This window comes from Protopterus annectens, chromosome 2.part2 (assembly GCF_019279795.1).
Source record: "Protopterus annectens isolate FY-2018-M chromosome 2.part2, PAN1.0, whole genome shotgun sequence".
NCBI classification, from domain to species: Eukaryota; Metazoa; Chordata; order Ceratodontiformes; family Protopteridae; genus Protopterus; species Protopterus annectens.
The window spans coordinates 303977593-303995092 of record NC_056730.1 but is presented as its reverse complement, the minus strand read 5'-3'; the positions used below and the strand labels follow the sequence as shown (position 1 = coordinate 303995092).

The 17500-nt window shown below is 37.5% G+C and overlaps 1 long non-coding RNA gene across 1 annotated transcript in view; it reads right to left on the bottom strand.

The window, feature by feature from the left end:
• The window catches only part of LOC122795612, a 245317-nt gene that overhangs the window by 55486 nt on the left and 172331 nt on the right, over nucleotides 1–17500 (bottom strand). Inside the window, exon 3 of the long non-coding RNA XR_006363838.1 lies at nucleotides 12570–12678. This is a non-coding gene — a long non-coding RNA (uncharacterized LOC122795612). The remainder of the gene's footprint in view (nucleotides 1–12569; nucleotides 12679–17500) is intronic.

Genomic DNA, 17500 nt, shown 5'->3' with positions numbered 1-17500 from the left:
GACCTGGCGATGGGTGACAGTGTCCTGTCCGCACCCGCTCCCAAGGGGGGTGAGCCCCATCACCTGAGCTGGTTCCACCCAAAGGTGGTGCAGGACCAGCAGCAAGGAGGTCCCCGGGTGGGCCCCAGATGTGCTGGTGCCCAGTGCCATGGTCAGATGAGGTGGGACTGGTGGGTCCGCTGGGACCGGCCTTACCAAACGTGCTATGGTGTTTCAATTTTACAACATATGTGGGTTAGTAATAGTCAGCACATTCCAGGATTAGGTATAACAGCATGCATAGATATTCCCATTAACCCAAAACAGCAGATATGGAACAGTTGCATAGCAAACAGAACACATGCATATATGGAACCACAGTGGCCATTACAACAGCATGCAGGTACACTGATGGCAGCATGCCACCAATGTGGGAGTATTTCAACATGGCACATGCATAGAAACAAATTTAAGTATTTATCAAACAATAGGACATATGTCCCAACAGTCGATGTAATGGAGCACATACCGACTGAGTTGTGTTTTAGTTTATTGTTTCAGATATGGTGGGGGGATGTCAATTAACAACTAGTATATTCCAGTAGTTCTCATTACTTTCCTAGTCAATGCTGTGATCTGTAACTTACAGGTATTAGTACACTACCCTATGGCCTTAGTTTGGACAGTGATATGGATGTAGACAACTATATACATGAACTGAGTTTTACCTGAAGTATACACATCTTACCTGGTATACCAGTGAAGGTATTGTTTGTTAACACTACCTAACTGTTTCTACACATATTCCCAGAGTCCAGGTTGATGTTATGCACATACCTGTCCATCTCTTATTGCACACACTCTAGGCATGTCTTGACCACATGCAGATGAACCAGGACATATTCTGACTACTGCCCACTTAAATCTTTGGTGAATTGTACAATGACAGGTTTGTTTTCATTGACCTTTCCCAAATATGTACAGGCCTGACAGTCAGTTATATGACATGAAATGCTGCCTACATGTCAGACATTAGCACACTGATATGCCAGGGGGACAGGGTAACAGCCGGCAGATATGAGCCGATTAACTGGACATTCTGGACAATTCTGTACACTTGCGGGGTATGATTCTGCATACAGCTTACTACCACTCCCAGGATTCGAACCATGGCTGTCTGCTAAAAATAGAACAGTGTCCATCACAGTTGAGTGTGCTATATAGATATTGCTGTGTATCTCTTCTCTGATTTCTGTCTATAAGTCTCCTGTGGTTTTACAATCTGACCTTGTAATTACAACACTCTTATACAGGATTTCCTAGACAGTTTTATTATGTATCACAGTGTGGGTGACAGTGATGAGTAATACCTTATTATTCAGAGCAGCTGTTAACACTAACAATGCCATACAATACTACACTAAACAGTACCAGTACAGGATATCAGTCTTTTATTTCTAGGCACAGTTTTTGTATCTGACAGACCTGTGGGGGCAATGTTTGTTAGCACTAACTGAATGTTGCCACACATAGTACCAGATTCCACATTAGTATTATGCACATACGTCTCACTCTATTACTGCACACACTCTGATCACAGCTTCACAACATGGGGGTGGAGATGGGACATACTTGGCTTATTACTGTCATAACATTTTGGGGAGTTGCTAGAGTGACAGGTTTGTTGTTACAGATGTCTGACAATCAGTTGTATTTCTTATTTGCTGCCTAAACATCTGGGATCATCCCAATGATTTGCCAGGGTGACGGGCAGCGGATTAACTGGACATTCTGGACATATCTGTACAGTTCTGGGGCATGAGTCTGCATACACCCTACTACCACTCCCAGGATTCGAACCATGGCTGTGTGTGCTAAAAGTACAACAGTTCACATCTCAGTTGAGTGTGCTATTTAGATTATGTTGTCTATCTTTTCACAGTTTTCTAAGTCTCTCTCAGTTGGACTATATGACCTTTTGTGATTACAACAGCCATATACAGACATTCCTACACATTTTATTTATGTAGCACAGTGTGGGTAACAGTGCTTAATACAACAGTACTATTAAGAGATTGCAACTCTACATTGCCATATGATACCAGAGTAAACACATGCAGTCCTGCAGTTAGACCTTTACTGTCAGGCTATTATGCTTTTATTTACATACAACCTATATGAGACTCTTCCTGCCATATTCTCTGGTGTATGCAATACATGCCTTAAACAATACAGGTTTTTATACAGGTGATTAAGTTACTACTACTTTTAGATTTATTTCCTATGGCAGTACATGCAAGAGTATTACTAATTGCCTCGCATCGCAACTGCTGCAATCTACAGGCATGGGCTTCCTGGTTCGCAACCCACTCATCTGCCACTGTGAAAGACATAAGAAGAATATTTAGTCATACCTATCTATAATATACATGAACTGGCAATTATTAAAAAGGTAGTAGACTGATACTTACACATGCCTGGGACAACTCCCGTCCTTCTAGCCTCTTGGATCCACTGATCCAAGAGATCCCTCTTTCTCTGCTTCAGGTCAGCATAATGATGCCTGACCTGCTCACCAGTTCGAGGTATGCCAGTAGCACTGGGGAGGTCATGGTCGAGACGTTCCCAGGTTTCCGCTTTGTACTGGGAACCTTGGTACTGGCCCTGCAGCAGTCTCTGCTTATGGTCTTTCACAAGGAGTCCTGCCATGACTCTGCACTTCTGTATGCCCGAGCGCTGCACCCAAATGTGCACACCCTCTCCCATACCAGTCATAGTGCCTACAGGAGGAAGCTGCAACCAGTTATGAGATGTATTCCCACCTGTTGGGTTTAAATAGGGCCAATTTCCTGCACTTTGCTGTGATTGGACGGTTTTGAAAATGCTAAGCTATGGGAAAACCTGCTTACCTGAGGTTGGCATTGCTTAAAGGGGTATACCAATGGGCAAACTAATTTAGCTGGCCTACACATTGCTTACACCTACTGAACTGGGCTGTGCAATGCTTAACGTTGCTTAATTTTTAATTTGCATACTATTTGCTGTTTGGCTTTAATTTATTATTCATTACATGTTAGATATATGTTTGGTATCCATGATTCATGTATATGTACACTGTATTGTGTCATTGTGTTTATTAGGGGATTTCAACACTTTATTACAATGACACCTCACATCTGGGCTTAATGCAGTACTCCAGTTCACATATTTATGTTATGTAGTAGGTTATATAACATAAAACTGTATATAGATACCTTTCACATGTTAAGTTTGATTTTCCTATAGTGAGGATCTGTTTGGTGATACCTCAATCTTATGTACTGCTGTGATGGCTTAGTGGTTAACTAATGTGACTATAGTGTACAGGGTTCTGGGTTCAAGACCTGCAAAGGCTGTTTATTTTGTTTCTGGCCAGAACCGCGGCTGTTGCATACAGAGTGATTAAGGCACTTTTAAGCAATTGTAAGCGGGTTTGCGCAGGTTTGCGTGAAGGTAAGCAATGCTAACTTCCAGTTAAATATGCTTACAGGGAGGTAGCTTCAATATTGCTTAACCTGTGTGTGCATTGCTTACCCCCATGCAAACGAGCTTAAACCCACTTACTACTGCTTAAATATGCCTGCTCTTGCTTAATAATGCTTACTCCTGCTTACCCCCACACTAATTTAGACAAGAATGTAAAATGGTTCTTGGGAAGGTGGTGGATTTGGACACTCTATGGATTTATCATTCACTAAACATTGTACCTTTGATTTGTATCCCTGATTCCTGTGTACATATACTGTATGGGACACTTGTGATTATCTGTGGATTTGACATTATGACAATGACACCTCACATCTGCATTTAATGCAGTACTCCAGTTCACAAATATATGTTATTTAGTAGGTTATACAACAAAAAATATTGTTCATAAAGTGATTTGACATAGAAAATGGAATGTACTGGAGTGAGACTCAAACCGGGAATGGCTGCTCGTAAGGCGAATGCTCTGCCCACTACACTATTGCAGTACTGCTTCATTTGCATATATCTTGATTTTTATTCTCTTGTGCCATTTAAGCTGCAGTAAACATAGCTAAGCAATGGGCAAACCCGTGCACCTACGGTTAAATTTTATCTGTTTGATAAAAAAAAAAAGCTTGTTCATATTTTATATTTTAACTATTGCTCTTATAAACTTGGGGGGATGTTGCTGGGGGTATGCGAACACCTATGAGTGGTCTCGCTCATTCTTATTGCTAACCTGCTGTTCTTGCTTGCAGGGGTATGTATATTCTGAGAGCTCTGCTCTCTGACACGCCCCCTGCACTCGCACACGCTCCATGTCCATTTAGGAGCTCAGGCAGCGCACCTTCATTAATATGCCTGGCACGCTGCCGTTCTGCTCCTAAACAGCTTCTTCCGTGCAGGACTAAGCTAGTCCTGCACAGATGAATAGTGAATCCGGGGGATACTTTTAATTGTATAATTAGTAATATAAATAACATGGAATATCTCACAGGATGTGCAATTTAAAGTACAAAAATCTAAAACAGTTTTCTTGAACAACATCTAAGATTTCATCAGAGACCAGGCAGCAGATTGTAAGTCATGTTTTTTTGAAATATTAGCATTATATGGAAATATTACTTATTTTCATAATTGCTAACAATTAGCAATATCACATGTGCAGTGAGATTTATAAATGGAGACTGAAAATGAATTTTCCTGTCTCTCACCATGGTACTTCAAACTATACCTCTCAGTACCATGTAGGTCTCCCAGTTATGAAAGTATGATCATAAATATGAAAATATGAATAATTAGGGGCACACTATGATTCATTTCTCTACTGCAGGACATCCTAGATTAACAATTTTTAGTGTTATTTTGCTAATAAATCCTTGCCCTTTCTAATACTGCCTATTATTAAATGACAGGACACTTAAAGAAGTCAGATCTAAAACAGTTCTTGACACCATAAGCAGCTATGGGTGTTAACTGAATTACACAAAAAGGTACTATAGGTATAAGTGAGATAAACACGATTCTTCTACAACTGCAATTTACCACCCTGAGGACACTTGGCACCTAAAAACATTTAATTGCAACTTTCCTATATATAGATACTCAGTGCTTTTAGATTCTCATTCTGAAGTTGCTAAAAACTGAAAAACAGGCATCATTAAAATGACTGCCAATATAGTGTAACCTCAGAGTACAATAAAAGCAATTCATTTCAAGCACACACAAATGGCTATTATATGTAGTAGGCAAACAGGAAAGAAGAAATGTATACACAAATGTGAGTAAAGTGATATTGAGTAGAAGAAGGTAATATGTAAAGCCACTGGGTCAAAAGCTACTGATATGTGAATATAACAAGTACAAGATCCTCTTTCAGATAATAGCACTGGTTAGTTCCTAGAGCAGAGAAGCATAAAGTCCTGATGTCACCCCAGATGACCATTCTTTGACTAGCAGTAGAGGTATTAAGAGGGAAAACATAGGTGAGGAATGGAGAGATTGACCAATTCCAAGACACCCATGATGCAGCTTGGCTTACTGCATTGGCAATACTTGCAGGAATGTAGGTCTATCACTACAGTGACAGTGTTAGTCAAGAGATGTATATTACCATGCCCGCTCCTCTACAGAACAGCTGTAGTGGAGTATGTAAGTTGTCAAGCGGGTGGGAGGTATGATAGTCTGCAGGATTTGCAGACTGGCCAGCTTCCTAATATCTAACTTTCTTCTCACCTGCAGAATGCATGAACTTAAGTTCACTCTCTGCACTGGAGGAAAAAAATAGGTCAATTGGTTGCAGAAAGTGAAGACACTGAGTCAATTATGTGGACTAAAAATAGTAGCTCTGGATCAGGAAGGAAAGGCAGACAGGTGCTTAATATTTTGGGTTGCAAGTCTTATAAGAAACTAGGCATGATAAAATATCTATTTGCAGTGTGGAAGAACAGCATAATATGTACAAGAATTGTACAATGGAGCATGTGTGCTGTATCTTTTAAGAAGCGTTTTGAGGACTGAACGTGCATATAAATAGTCAGCACGTGCTAGCTTCAGTGCCTTTTTGAGAGTGCAGCCAGAGAGTGAGCATGTATGAGTGTAATAGCTAGTTTGTTTATAAGTTTATCTAAGTTGAAGTTATTAAGCCTCAATCCTGATGTGTTTGTACATAATAAAGCTGCTTGAACAGAACCCACAAAGTCTTGTCTATTGTATCCTGACTAGACAAGCAACAGGAATCATCACACAGTCACAGAACCATCAAGAATACTTTACAAAGCCATGACAAAAAATGTTTCATGATTATGTTAGTTTAATCCCCACTTGGGAAATTTTCCATGAGAGCATCATATTAAAGTAAGCCCATATTATGTGCCAGTAATACATGCTCCAAAGGAAGGGCCAGCAGCAGTCAGAAGAGAAACTGAACAGGGATTAAAGTGAATAAGAAGTCAGTATGTTAAGAATCAGACAAACCTGGCACGAGGGTTGGATAGCATGGCCACTGTTGTAAGGTTGGACAACATTCACATTTGTACTTATTCACAAGATATGAATAAAGTTATTAAAACAGAGCATTGTCATGTAGCTATTGCTGAGGTAGTGTTCTTACTTATTATAAATAATACGTTTTGCATTGTGCTAGAACAAACCAGAGATTCTGGCATAAAAAACTAGATGAAGAAAGCTATAAGTTATCTTTATAAAACTGCTGATCCATTATCATTCTGTTTGGTATCTCATCATCACCATAGCTTTTTCTCTACTCCAAACGTCATTTTCTTTTTAGACCACCTACCCATTTCCGCAAAATAGGTCATAGGACTGTCTTTTATGTTTTCCTATATTTTCTCATATACTATGTTGATCTTGTTGTTGCCATTTCTTCTCTCTATTTGCAATCTTGCAATGTATCTTTATGGAATGTAATTATCTATTCTTATGTTTTATTCTGTATCTTCAAAATGTTTAATGAGCCCTACTCTTGCAACAAATGTATAACAATTGTATTGTGATGTGTATAGATTGTAACTGAATTGTGACTTATGGTATTCCTCTGTCTACATCAATGATGTTTAACTCTGGCCTTTTCTCCTTGGGTCTTCACTGAAAAAGGGCATCTGCCCAGTTGGACGAACCCAGCCAATAAATGTCAAAAATAAAATAAATAAATATTTCTAAAAGCTGTTGTTTAAATAACAGGAAGCATAGAATGTGCTAAAAATAACAGGATCTGCTAGTATGGTATCAGAGACAAAAAGAGTATAACTGTAGATTGACAAAGTTATTGAATAAGCTGAAAGAGTATAATTTTAAATTGAATAAGAGCAATCATAAAATAATAATAAATTATAAAATAACAGTAATAATTCCACGGTGTATGGGCCATATTCTAATACCAGAGAGACTGAAACCAGACTCAGAAGAATTCAATAGTGCAAAGGCTGCAAACAGAAGGCAAACATATATTAATGACATGTCTAATAATGATGCAATATCTTGAAAAGTGTATATATAATACAATTAAATCTGCATACTAAAAATATTTTGGTTTAAGATGCAGCTGGAGGTTGGAGATATGAAGAGAAAGAGTTTTGAAAATTGATAAAAACTAATACCAGATAAATCTATATAACCATATTATGATGGGAGTTATTCAATTATGGTATAAGCATATGAAGGTCTAAATGGCGTAGTATTTACGAAATTACGTGAAATAGACTAGTTACCTTTAGGTCAGGATAATTTAGAGTTATAAACAAAGAGATATGATCAGATGCAGAAAGATGTTTTCTTAGAAATAGTGCATGGATGTGAGAATTTCAGTCACTATATTTATATTAAAAAATACAAGTGGAAACAACCATTACAAAGAATATTAAAAAAAAAAATCTCTGTACAAAGTAGTTCCAAAATTAGAGGGGATGTTTCTTAATCTAAAACACAAATATTAAATACTAACAAAGACAAATAAATGAAAAATAAAGGAACCAAAAGCGGGCACCAAGCTGTTTTAATTTGAAATACTGAGTGCTTTCATCTTTAATTGAAATAGACTTTATCACAGTAAAAACTGCTTAAAAATGCCACACTTTAAAAATAATTCATAAGCCAATGAACTCAGTCCAAAGAGCATACATAAAAATGTCATGCATGCATAATGAATTAGTCTTAAACCAATTGCATAGAACTTCCTGATACACACCAACATAGATTAAAATGAATTAAAATGAGTATACAAACATTCTCAATTATTATATTTCTTAATCTGCCAAAGTATGATAAGAAAGTGTGAAATGCAAGACCAATAAACAAATACACATGATACATATGCTGGACCTGTTTACAAGAACGAAAAGAAGATTTAGTATAGCTACAGTTTCTATGGACAATATCTTACTAACCAGTGGCATAAAAATATAAAATAGTTCATAAATGTGCTGACACTGATACAGAAATACAGCTATTAAAATGAATGACAATGAGAGGGTGGCCTGTGCAAAACTATTCAGAGTCAGGAAGCAAATAACTGTTACTTTTTCTTCAGTGATGCAATAAGTATTGTCAAGGGCTTAATGTTATGATTTGACAAGATTATTGCAAAGCTAAAAAAAGATACTAGAGAGAATTCATAAATCATATGTTGGGAAATTATGTGCATGGAAAGATTGAGACACATTATATATATTGGCTGGCAATGCTATCACAGGTAGAGAAGGTAATGTACTTTATATGCTCCACAACAGCTATCCAAGCTATCCACCAGAATAGCTGTTAACTTCCATAGTTCCAGGATAACAATGGAAAAGAGAAGCACAGATTAATTCCAATTTAAATAAGCCACTTACTTGATTTGGGTATTTAAATTACACCAAGTAACCAAAATGAGAAAGAAGACTAACATAAATAAGACATGCAACCAAATGTGTCTTCATTAATGGTACGGGAACAAGAACTGTGTATGAAAAGCAAGTCTATCTTCACAAGTAAAATCACTATATATTGTGAAAATGCCCAGGATGACTGACCTCACAATGAAAAGTTCAAAGATGAGAGAAAAGAAAGGTCATCTCAAAGTCAAAGACCAGAAATAATAAGACCTCTTCTGTCCATGGCATTGGCACCTGCTGACCATGCTTTCTGACAGCTTGTGCCAAAGGCAGTTGCTCCTTCGCCTTACGGCTCTGCTCTACACAAGGCATACATGGTGTTCTCATATTAGAAAACAGTCCAAAATTCAAGACTATGGGATTTTAAAGATCTGTGCAACAGCAGAATTCCAAGCTAGTTACAACAACCTCAATGTACGGTCTGGGTATTGTCCAAATAGACAGAACTATCAAAACAAGGATAAGCCTATTGAAAAAGATCACAAACAATAGCTACTGATATTGTTACTTTGCCTTGCAGTCTGGAATACAGGAATACTTCAAATCAGAATCTCAGTTGCTTGATGGCTCGTTTATTAATTTGTATAGATTAAAGAGCAAATTACAAACTTCTGTTGCTTTAGTAATTGCAGAGAATCAAACTAAGGTAAAAAGAGATATTAAGAAAAAAATAGATAAAACAGAAATATTACTATAACAAACACTCAAAGACATTCAAAACAACAAAAGGCAAACTAAGATACAACAATTTTGGCAGGATCACATGATCAGCAGCCAGATGACATAGTGACTGAGTAGGTGAATCAAGATACTAAATGGTTTAACGAGAATATGATCAGTAGTAAAGAAGAAGCTGAATATATCTCTTTAAGAAAAATAATGCCTAGTTCAGATACACTACTGCAAGTAGAAAAAGCACCAAGGTACACAGATGAACAACAGTCATATCAGAAAGTAGACTAACATGAAAAAGTCCTGCAAGGGGTGACTTCTTTTGAACTGAATCCAAAACTGAGAGTGGATTATAATAATCCTGCGAAAACCTCAAGATATAAGTGAGTAACTTAAAAAAAACACATAAAACACTGTATACACACACACACACACACACACACACACACATACATACACTCACATACACACACACACATGCACACACATTTAGTATCCAATGCACACGTGTATATTGACTTATTTATTTACAGTTATTGACCAGGAATCACCAACTGGGAAATTTCCACTTTTGCAGTAGTCCAGGGAAGATAAGTCCAAAAACCTTAACTTATATTTAATGCAATACATGACAAAAATATCGATGACACATTGAAACAGCATACACTATGATTTAGACTGATATAGATTGTAAAAAGCATGTGCATTGCATACACAGTAAATAATAACTTGATACGGTGTTGAACATAAAGATCCTAATGTGTACACAATTATACACACTTACACACACACACACACACACACACACACACACACACACACACACACACACACACACACATCATACACAGGTGTGTGTGTGTGTGTGTGTGTGTGTGTGTGTGTGTGTGTATATATATATATATATATATATATATATATATATATATATATATATATATATATATATATATATATATATATATATATATATATATATATATATATATATATATATATACGGGTCTACTTTGTTTTGTTGAATCTCATTTCACTCCAACCACATTGCTGAAAACACACATTACTGAAAACTCATTTCACTGAACTGAACTTAGTATATATGGCACTGTGTAGAGTACTGTAAGGCAAGTAAAAGGTATATACCCTTTTTCTCACTGTAGTGTGATCCTGGAGTTAGTGTATATAGTTAGGGTGGGTGTGAGGGGCACAATGTGGGGGGGGTGGGAGATGTAGCCCCACACCTTGCTTGTTTTATACTGTATTTTACCAAAAAGTTTAAAACAATACATTTTAAACAATAGACATGTATAGTTAAAACACCAATGACTAACTCTCTCAGTGCTCAAACTAAGTGGGGGGGGGGCTATGTCCCCCACCCCACAACTATATATACTAACTCTAGGATCGCACGACAGTGGAGAAAAGGGCATATACCTTTTACTTGCCTTACAGTACTCTACACAGTACGATATATACTAACTGCAGTTCAGTGAAATGAGATTCAATGAAACAAAATAGACCCAAAGGGAAGCTACTTGTACAGGAATAATTAATCTTTATATCAGCATACAAATTGTTAAAACTGGCCTTGAGAGAAAAGAATAATGCTCCTAAGTGGTATGCTGTCAGAATAAGTGTCTGAGGAACACCACCACAACACATTTGGCTTTACTGCAGTCATACAGACAGGCCCATAATAATTTTACATGAGGCACTTCTTGAAGCTTGGTAAACATGGTCATTTTATGAGTGGTGATAGAGTGCAAATACAGTGGTGGCACACATTCTTCCTTCATTGTTCTTGTCCTTTACATTCTACCAATACATCCCTTACTCTGATATGAAAATATAGGATTGGAGGCAGGCCCCATAGCCTTTATGCAACAAACTTTCAGTATGAATACTACAGACAGAATAAATTAATACATATTATCTAACCAGTACATCACACAATTATGCAGTGCTACTAAAGTGTGATATTGTAATTCACCGCTGCCATTGTTAACAGGAAGAGTAATTAACAATGACATTTTGCATCTTAGCTAAGGCATTTAAGCAGCTACTAGAGCAACTTTATCATTAAATTCATAATGTTAATGAAAATAAAGTACTGCACCTCCTTTTTGTATTTCAGAAGAATATATGAAGATGACAAACTGATAATCATTGTTATTTCTCATATTCTGCCGTTCCTCAATATGATATATGCCATGCTTACTAGAAACTAAATTTTGTAATCTAAACTACACCAAGTAAGCTTTTGTAATAATCTTGAATGTTCTCTTTCACAGAAAACATTGTAGGTTTATTGCCTTTCATTAAAATTCACCTTTTATTACTTGCTTCCTAAAGCAGTATAAGCTACTGTAATATCTGATTTATTCTTGCAAAATATCAAATATTATATGAAAGGCAACATTTGCACAAGTGTTGCGGTCACTGCCAAGCCTGTTTTCTTACTATGCTAATACATTAGATGCATTTTTTTCTGTTTTACAGAGAGGATATCAATATAACAATGTATGAAATTTTAAAACCACTTTAGTCAATTCTACAATGAATCAATATTTCACAGTTTACTGTACTTCAAAGGGTATTCCGTACTGACTCATCTTTATAGCAGATGCTGAGCTAGGAAATATAATTAAATTCTAAGACATAAGTATATTTTATTTGGCAATTCTGCAACAAGCAATTTAGTTATACGTGTTATTTTCATGACATTAGACAGGAAATATATTTATGGCTCCATGGTTATAACCTTCCAAATCTAATGCCAAGAGATAAGGAGAGAAGAAAAAGGTACTCTACAAAAGATTAGCTTTGTACAAGCATAGAGGCCTGTGATATGCTTCTGTCTACTGTCACTTTTTTTTTTCACTTCAGTACTTCACTTCTGCAGATACAATAATCTTTGCAGTCCATATTTATCTTGATTTGTTTTACTTCCACAGAAAAGATGGTGATCACACATTCTGCTGCACTGCTGAATAATAGAAAGTAAAAATATTTCCCCCTTACCTAAGGCGTCACCTTGACCTTGGCCATCTTTTTTTCTTATTTATATGTTGTGTCTTTTGTTTATCTGTTATGAAGCAATTTCAGTCAGCGTTATTGGAGTGCAGTAGTGCTATGGAAAAGCAAATGTAGGGTTCATTTCATGTAAGGACCATATCAAGTCTGCTTTATGTCTCAAATTAACAGTCTGAATAACAATGAAAATAATCCCTCAGTTAAGAGGGATCAAATGTAAACAGTTCTGAAATAAGCATGACAGATATCTTTCATATATTAACTACTCAATAATCCCACAATAAATTATAAAAATAAAATCTTTATCTAATTATAATATTTGAGTGTGGCAGGTTAGTGTACTAATTAAGGTTAGCAATTGCTAACAAGCTTCATCCTGTAGTCCTGGTTTTGATTCCCTCGGTAGCTGTTTGCCCTTTGTATGACTCAAGTCATTTAACCAGTGATCCCAGATTGCTTTTGCAAAGGGGTGAATGTACCTATCAGGTTTACTTGTTTAACAAATGAATAAACCAAAAATGAAAAACTGGAAATTAATTGTATCAAATTATATCATTCAGTGCAAGCAACTCATAAGATGATATCTTTGCAAAAAAAATTTTGTGCTGAAAAAAGTGAACTTAATTGGTTTATATAGTTTTTGTGTAATACATGACATCTGTAAAACATTAGGATCTTAAGGTTTGGCCTGGATCTGTGGCATACAGGGATAACATCCCATCTATAAGGCAGAAAAACCAAGTTCATTAACTAGCATTGGTACTTTAGTAGCTGAGTAAGGGTAAAGGGAAATAGTGGCAATTGTCAGTTTGCCCATTCCATGTTAAGTGGGCACTGGTTCCCACTTGTCCAGTGTTCTAGTTCAAGCAGAGGCTTGTACAAATAGGTTTTTGACTGGGGAGACATGGGCATAGCTTCACAAGCCTCTGATGGTAGCTGTCAAGGAGATGTGTGTGTTAGCATACACATGTAAGTGGGAATGCAGTGGTGGCTCCATGGTTATGTATTGCCTAAATCAACCATCGGGGGAAGCTTATGGCAGGATTAGTGTTAGGATCTGGGAAAAAAATGTCTCCAATTTGCATACAAAAATTATGCATGCTATTGACTAGAGGGAGTGCAAGTCAGCCAGGGTTAGATAAATAAAGTCACCTATCGTCCTACGATGGAGTGTGAGCTAAACCCACCACCTGACTAGAGAGAAAGGTGGTTTGCTTTGCAGCATGCAAGTTGATGGACTGGGATGTAAGCAGGAATCAAAATGCACTCTTATGGCTGACTGGATGTTTTTCTGTCCATACTGATGGTATCCTGTATGGGGGGACGGGACCAATTTTTAAAAGAGAAAGATTGATGTTTGTTAAGCATGGAGTCAAAACAAACATAGAAAAAAATCTTAAGTTAGGCATGCAAGGTATTACATACAGCTCCTTAGCTCTGCATACATCTAAGAGCATGCTCATTGTTGGTGCTCAACAGGAGGAACAACAAAAGACTACAGCTAGACCATCCTCAAAAAAGCATGTATCTTTACTTATTTTGTTTGTAAACTGGGATTGTCCATCTAAGCTCACTAGTGGCCCTTTCTGTAGTGGTGTAGAGCGAAAAACATTCTAGTAACATACAGTGAATTAGAAATACAATAACATGCAATGATTATACAACAATACAACGGACCTTACATATTTTAAATATATAACATCTTTTTTTAGGCAGACAGAAGCTAATATGGGAAGAAACAGCAAATACAGTTTTTAAATATTTACATAAATACTTGTCATACTTGGGTAAACAAGATATTTAAGAATCGGTCCAACCAAAAATGTTATGAGTTAAAATGTAGTGTATTATTCATGTATTACATGGAGTTTGACAGATAAAAATATGGTTTATGCTATTGGAGATACAGATGAAGTGTTTTTTGCAGATAAGCCTGAATGCAGAAAAAATAAGAAATGCATAGCTAGGAAAAAAGAGGTAAATATACCCCGGGATTCATGAAGCTCGGCGCAAGGACGGTGTTAGCCTTGCGCCGACAGTGCTGCGTAGAGATGGCGCAGCAGCACCACATGCATATTAATGAAGGCACGCTGCCGCAACGTCCACATGCACAGGAAATGTGCGCGAGTGCAGGAGGTGTGTCTAAGCACTGCACGGAGGTTTGAACATGTCAGCTGAATATGCGCAACCTAAAATGCTGACTAGTACAGCCTGCCTCTAATAATAATCACTCATGTCAGTGTCCGTGGATAACAAAATGTATGCAAAGCATACAAGACAGTTTTGCAAACACCAAAATAAAAAGTAAACACAAAGGCACGTAGCTGAATATTGAGTCTCCGTCCCTCGAACAAATGACATTTAAAACCCTGTGCCCATATTCCATTGTAGTGTTGATTGTTATACCAAGTGGAAGCAAAATGCAGCATGTTAGCACGCTGCTGCCATTTGCTAAGCCTAACCTAATGGTTAGGGTTATCACCTGTCCCACATTGTGAGGGACAATCCCCCTCTGGGCAGTTGGGTCCATAACAAAACCATTATAAATGTCAAATGTCCTGCAATTGTAGGACATAATTATGTCCCATATTTTATGTAATAGTTCCAAACAATACTTATTTCTGTATGTAAAATACCTAAATGTTACAAGAAACAGAATAAGCAACTAAACTGCTACAAAAATAAGCTTTCAGTTAGGCATAAAATGAATGTACTATCCTGTGCACTGACCGTGGGAATGTGTTGGCATGTAAAATCTGATGTGTGTCCCAAAAATGTCCCATTTTGGTCATTTGAAAAGGTGGCAACCCTACCAATTGTCAGAGCATTCGCTCAATATCTGCCCATTCACAGTCCAAGTCGTACTTGTCAGTATGGCCCAAAGATGAATGGGTATTACTCAGGTCTATCTACCATGTCATGAAAGATAAGTATTTGCGTGTACCTATGTGCGTGAAGTACAGCGTGTGGAAGATCACAAATGCTAGGGTAGTCCTCACAACCATATTGGTACCAGAGATATGTAGTGTATGCAATGTGTTCTGTTGACTGTGCCATGGGCCATCAACCAAAGAAGGGATGGATGGTGTGTGTGGAATAAGGGGGAGGGGGATGACGGGTAATGTAATAATTCGCTAAGGGGAGACTGGGTCGGATGCACAATAGATGAACTGGAGGTGTACAAGGGAGCAGTGAGTGAATCAGAAAGAAAATCAAAGAACAAAATTCACATCCACAATACAACCTGACAGGCCATCCTGTAGAACACAATCCAAAAAACATATGAACATTAAAATGTGCGATACACATGTACAGAAATGTTACCAGCACACACCCACATAATGGTCTGGCCTGAACTAAGCCATCCAACCCCAACACACCTGGATACATAATTGAATACCCATCATCCCTTCCTCAGCACAACACACCCCCCTCCTGATCGTCCACCAAAACCACCCATACTCGGGCTGCTAGCTTGGAGCAGCCATATCTGCACATAATGACCCCTACTCATATCTAGTAGGCAGTCTCAGGATGGCAAACTATTTATCCCTTGCATGTATAACCCTACCTCATTTTTGCACAGCCAAAAGAATTGAAGTCATTGATCCCCACAATTTTTGGATATCCCTCATGGGATAAATATCTGTTCTAAACATTAAACTTGGTGTCATGACACGATGTCCAGTCCCATAGACATCTGGACACAAGTTGTATAAGCAGTAATTGTCCACAACCCTGCTCAGCCTCCAGCCGCTCCTGCAGAACCTACGACCCGAGATTAAACACCTGACCGTGATGCACGTCTCCCCACGTGCATTATCGGGAATATATACCTTTCACATTCGCATAGCTACACATCACACATACATACATATAAGTAGTTGTCAAGTATGTGTCCAATTCATAAATATGTATACTTGCAAATGTATACATATGCATCTCAGAAACATATGAATAGTAACATGTAATATACATATGTACACCACCCAACTGTCACACTTGTTGCCAGTACTGTGGAATGGCTGTAGTAAAGTCATATATCCTAATTACCATCCATAGAGAATGTATCACGGATGGTTTAGTGGTAAAACCAGTGACTATGGTGTTCCTGTTCCTGGGTCCAAGCCATGCAAGGGCTAATTTTATATGATGGCCACAATAGTGGCAGTCAGATATAGGGTGATTAAGGCGCTTTAAAACAGATGTAAGTAGGGTTTCCACCTGTCCCACTTTGCGAGGGACAGTCCCTATTTGGGCAGTTCTGTCCTGACCAACAATATTAAAATGACAAATGTCCTGAGACTGCAGGAAATAATTATGTCCCATATTTCATGTAACAGTTGCATAAAATAGTTATTTCTGTATGTAAAATACCTAAATGTTACACGAAACAGAATAAGCAACTAAACTGCTACAAGAATAAGCTTTCATTTAGGCAAAAAAGTAAAGTTCTATCCTTTGTACTGACCATGGGTATGTGTCGGCCTGTAAAATCTGATGTGTGTGCCAAAAATGTCCCACTTTGGCCATTTGAAAAAGTGGCAACCCTAGACGTAAGCGGGTATGCAAGCATGTATGCGAGACGGTAAGTGGCGGTGATTCAACGGTATGGGAAATGTAAATAAGCATGTAGGTGCATATACATGTGTATGTACAGACCTATATATATATATATATATATATATATATATATATATATATATATATATATATATATATATATATATATATATACACATGTATGAAGAATGAACATGGTCACAATAGATATAGCACACAAGCCGAAAATCGGAAGACTAATTGAACACCCTGACCATGATATGAACGTATGTCCCAGGACTATAAGCTTGGGACATCTGAATATACTTGGAGTGAGCCAACATACGGGACGTGTCTAAGGTGGACAGGTGGTAACC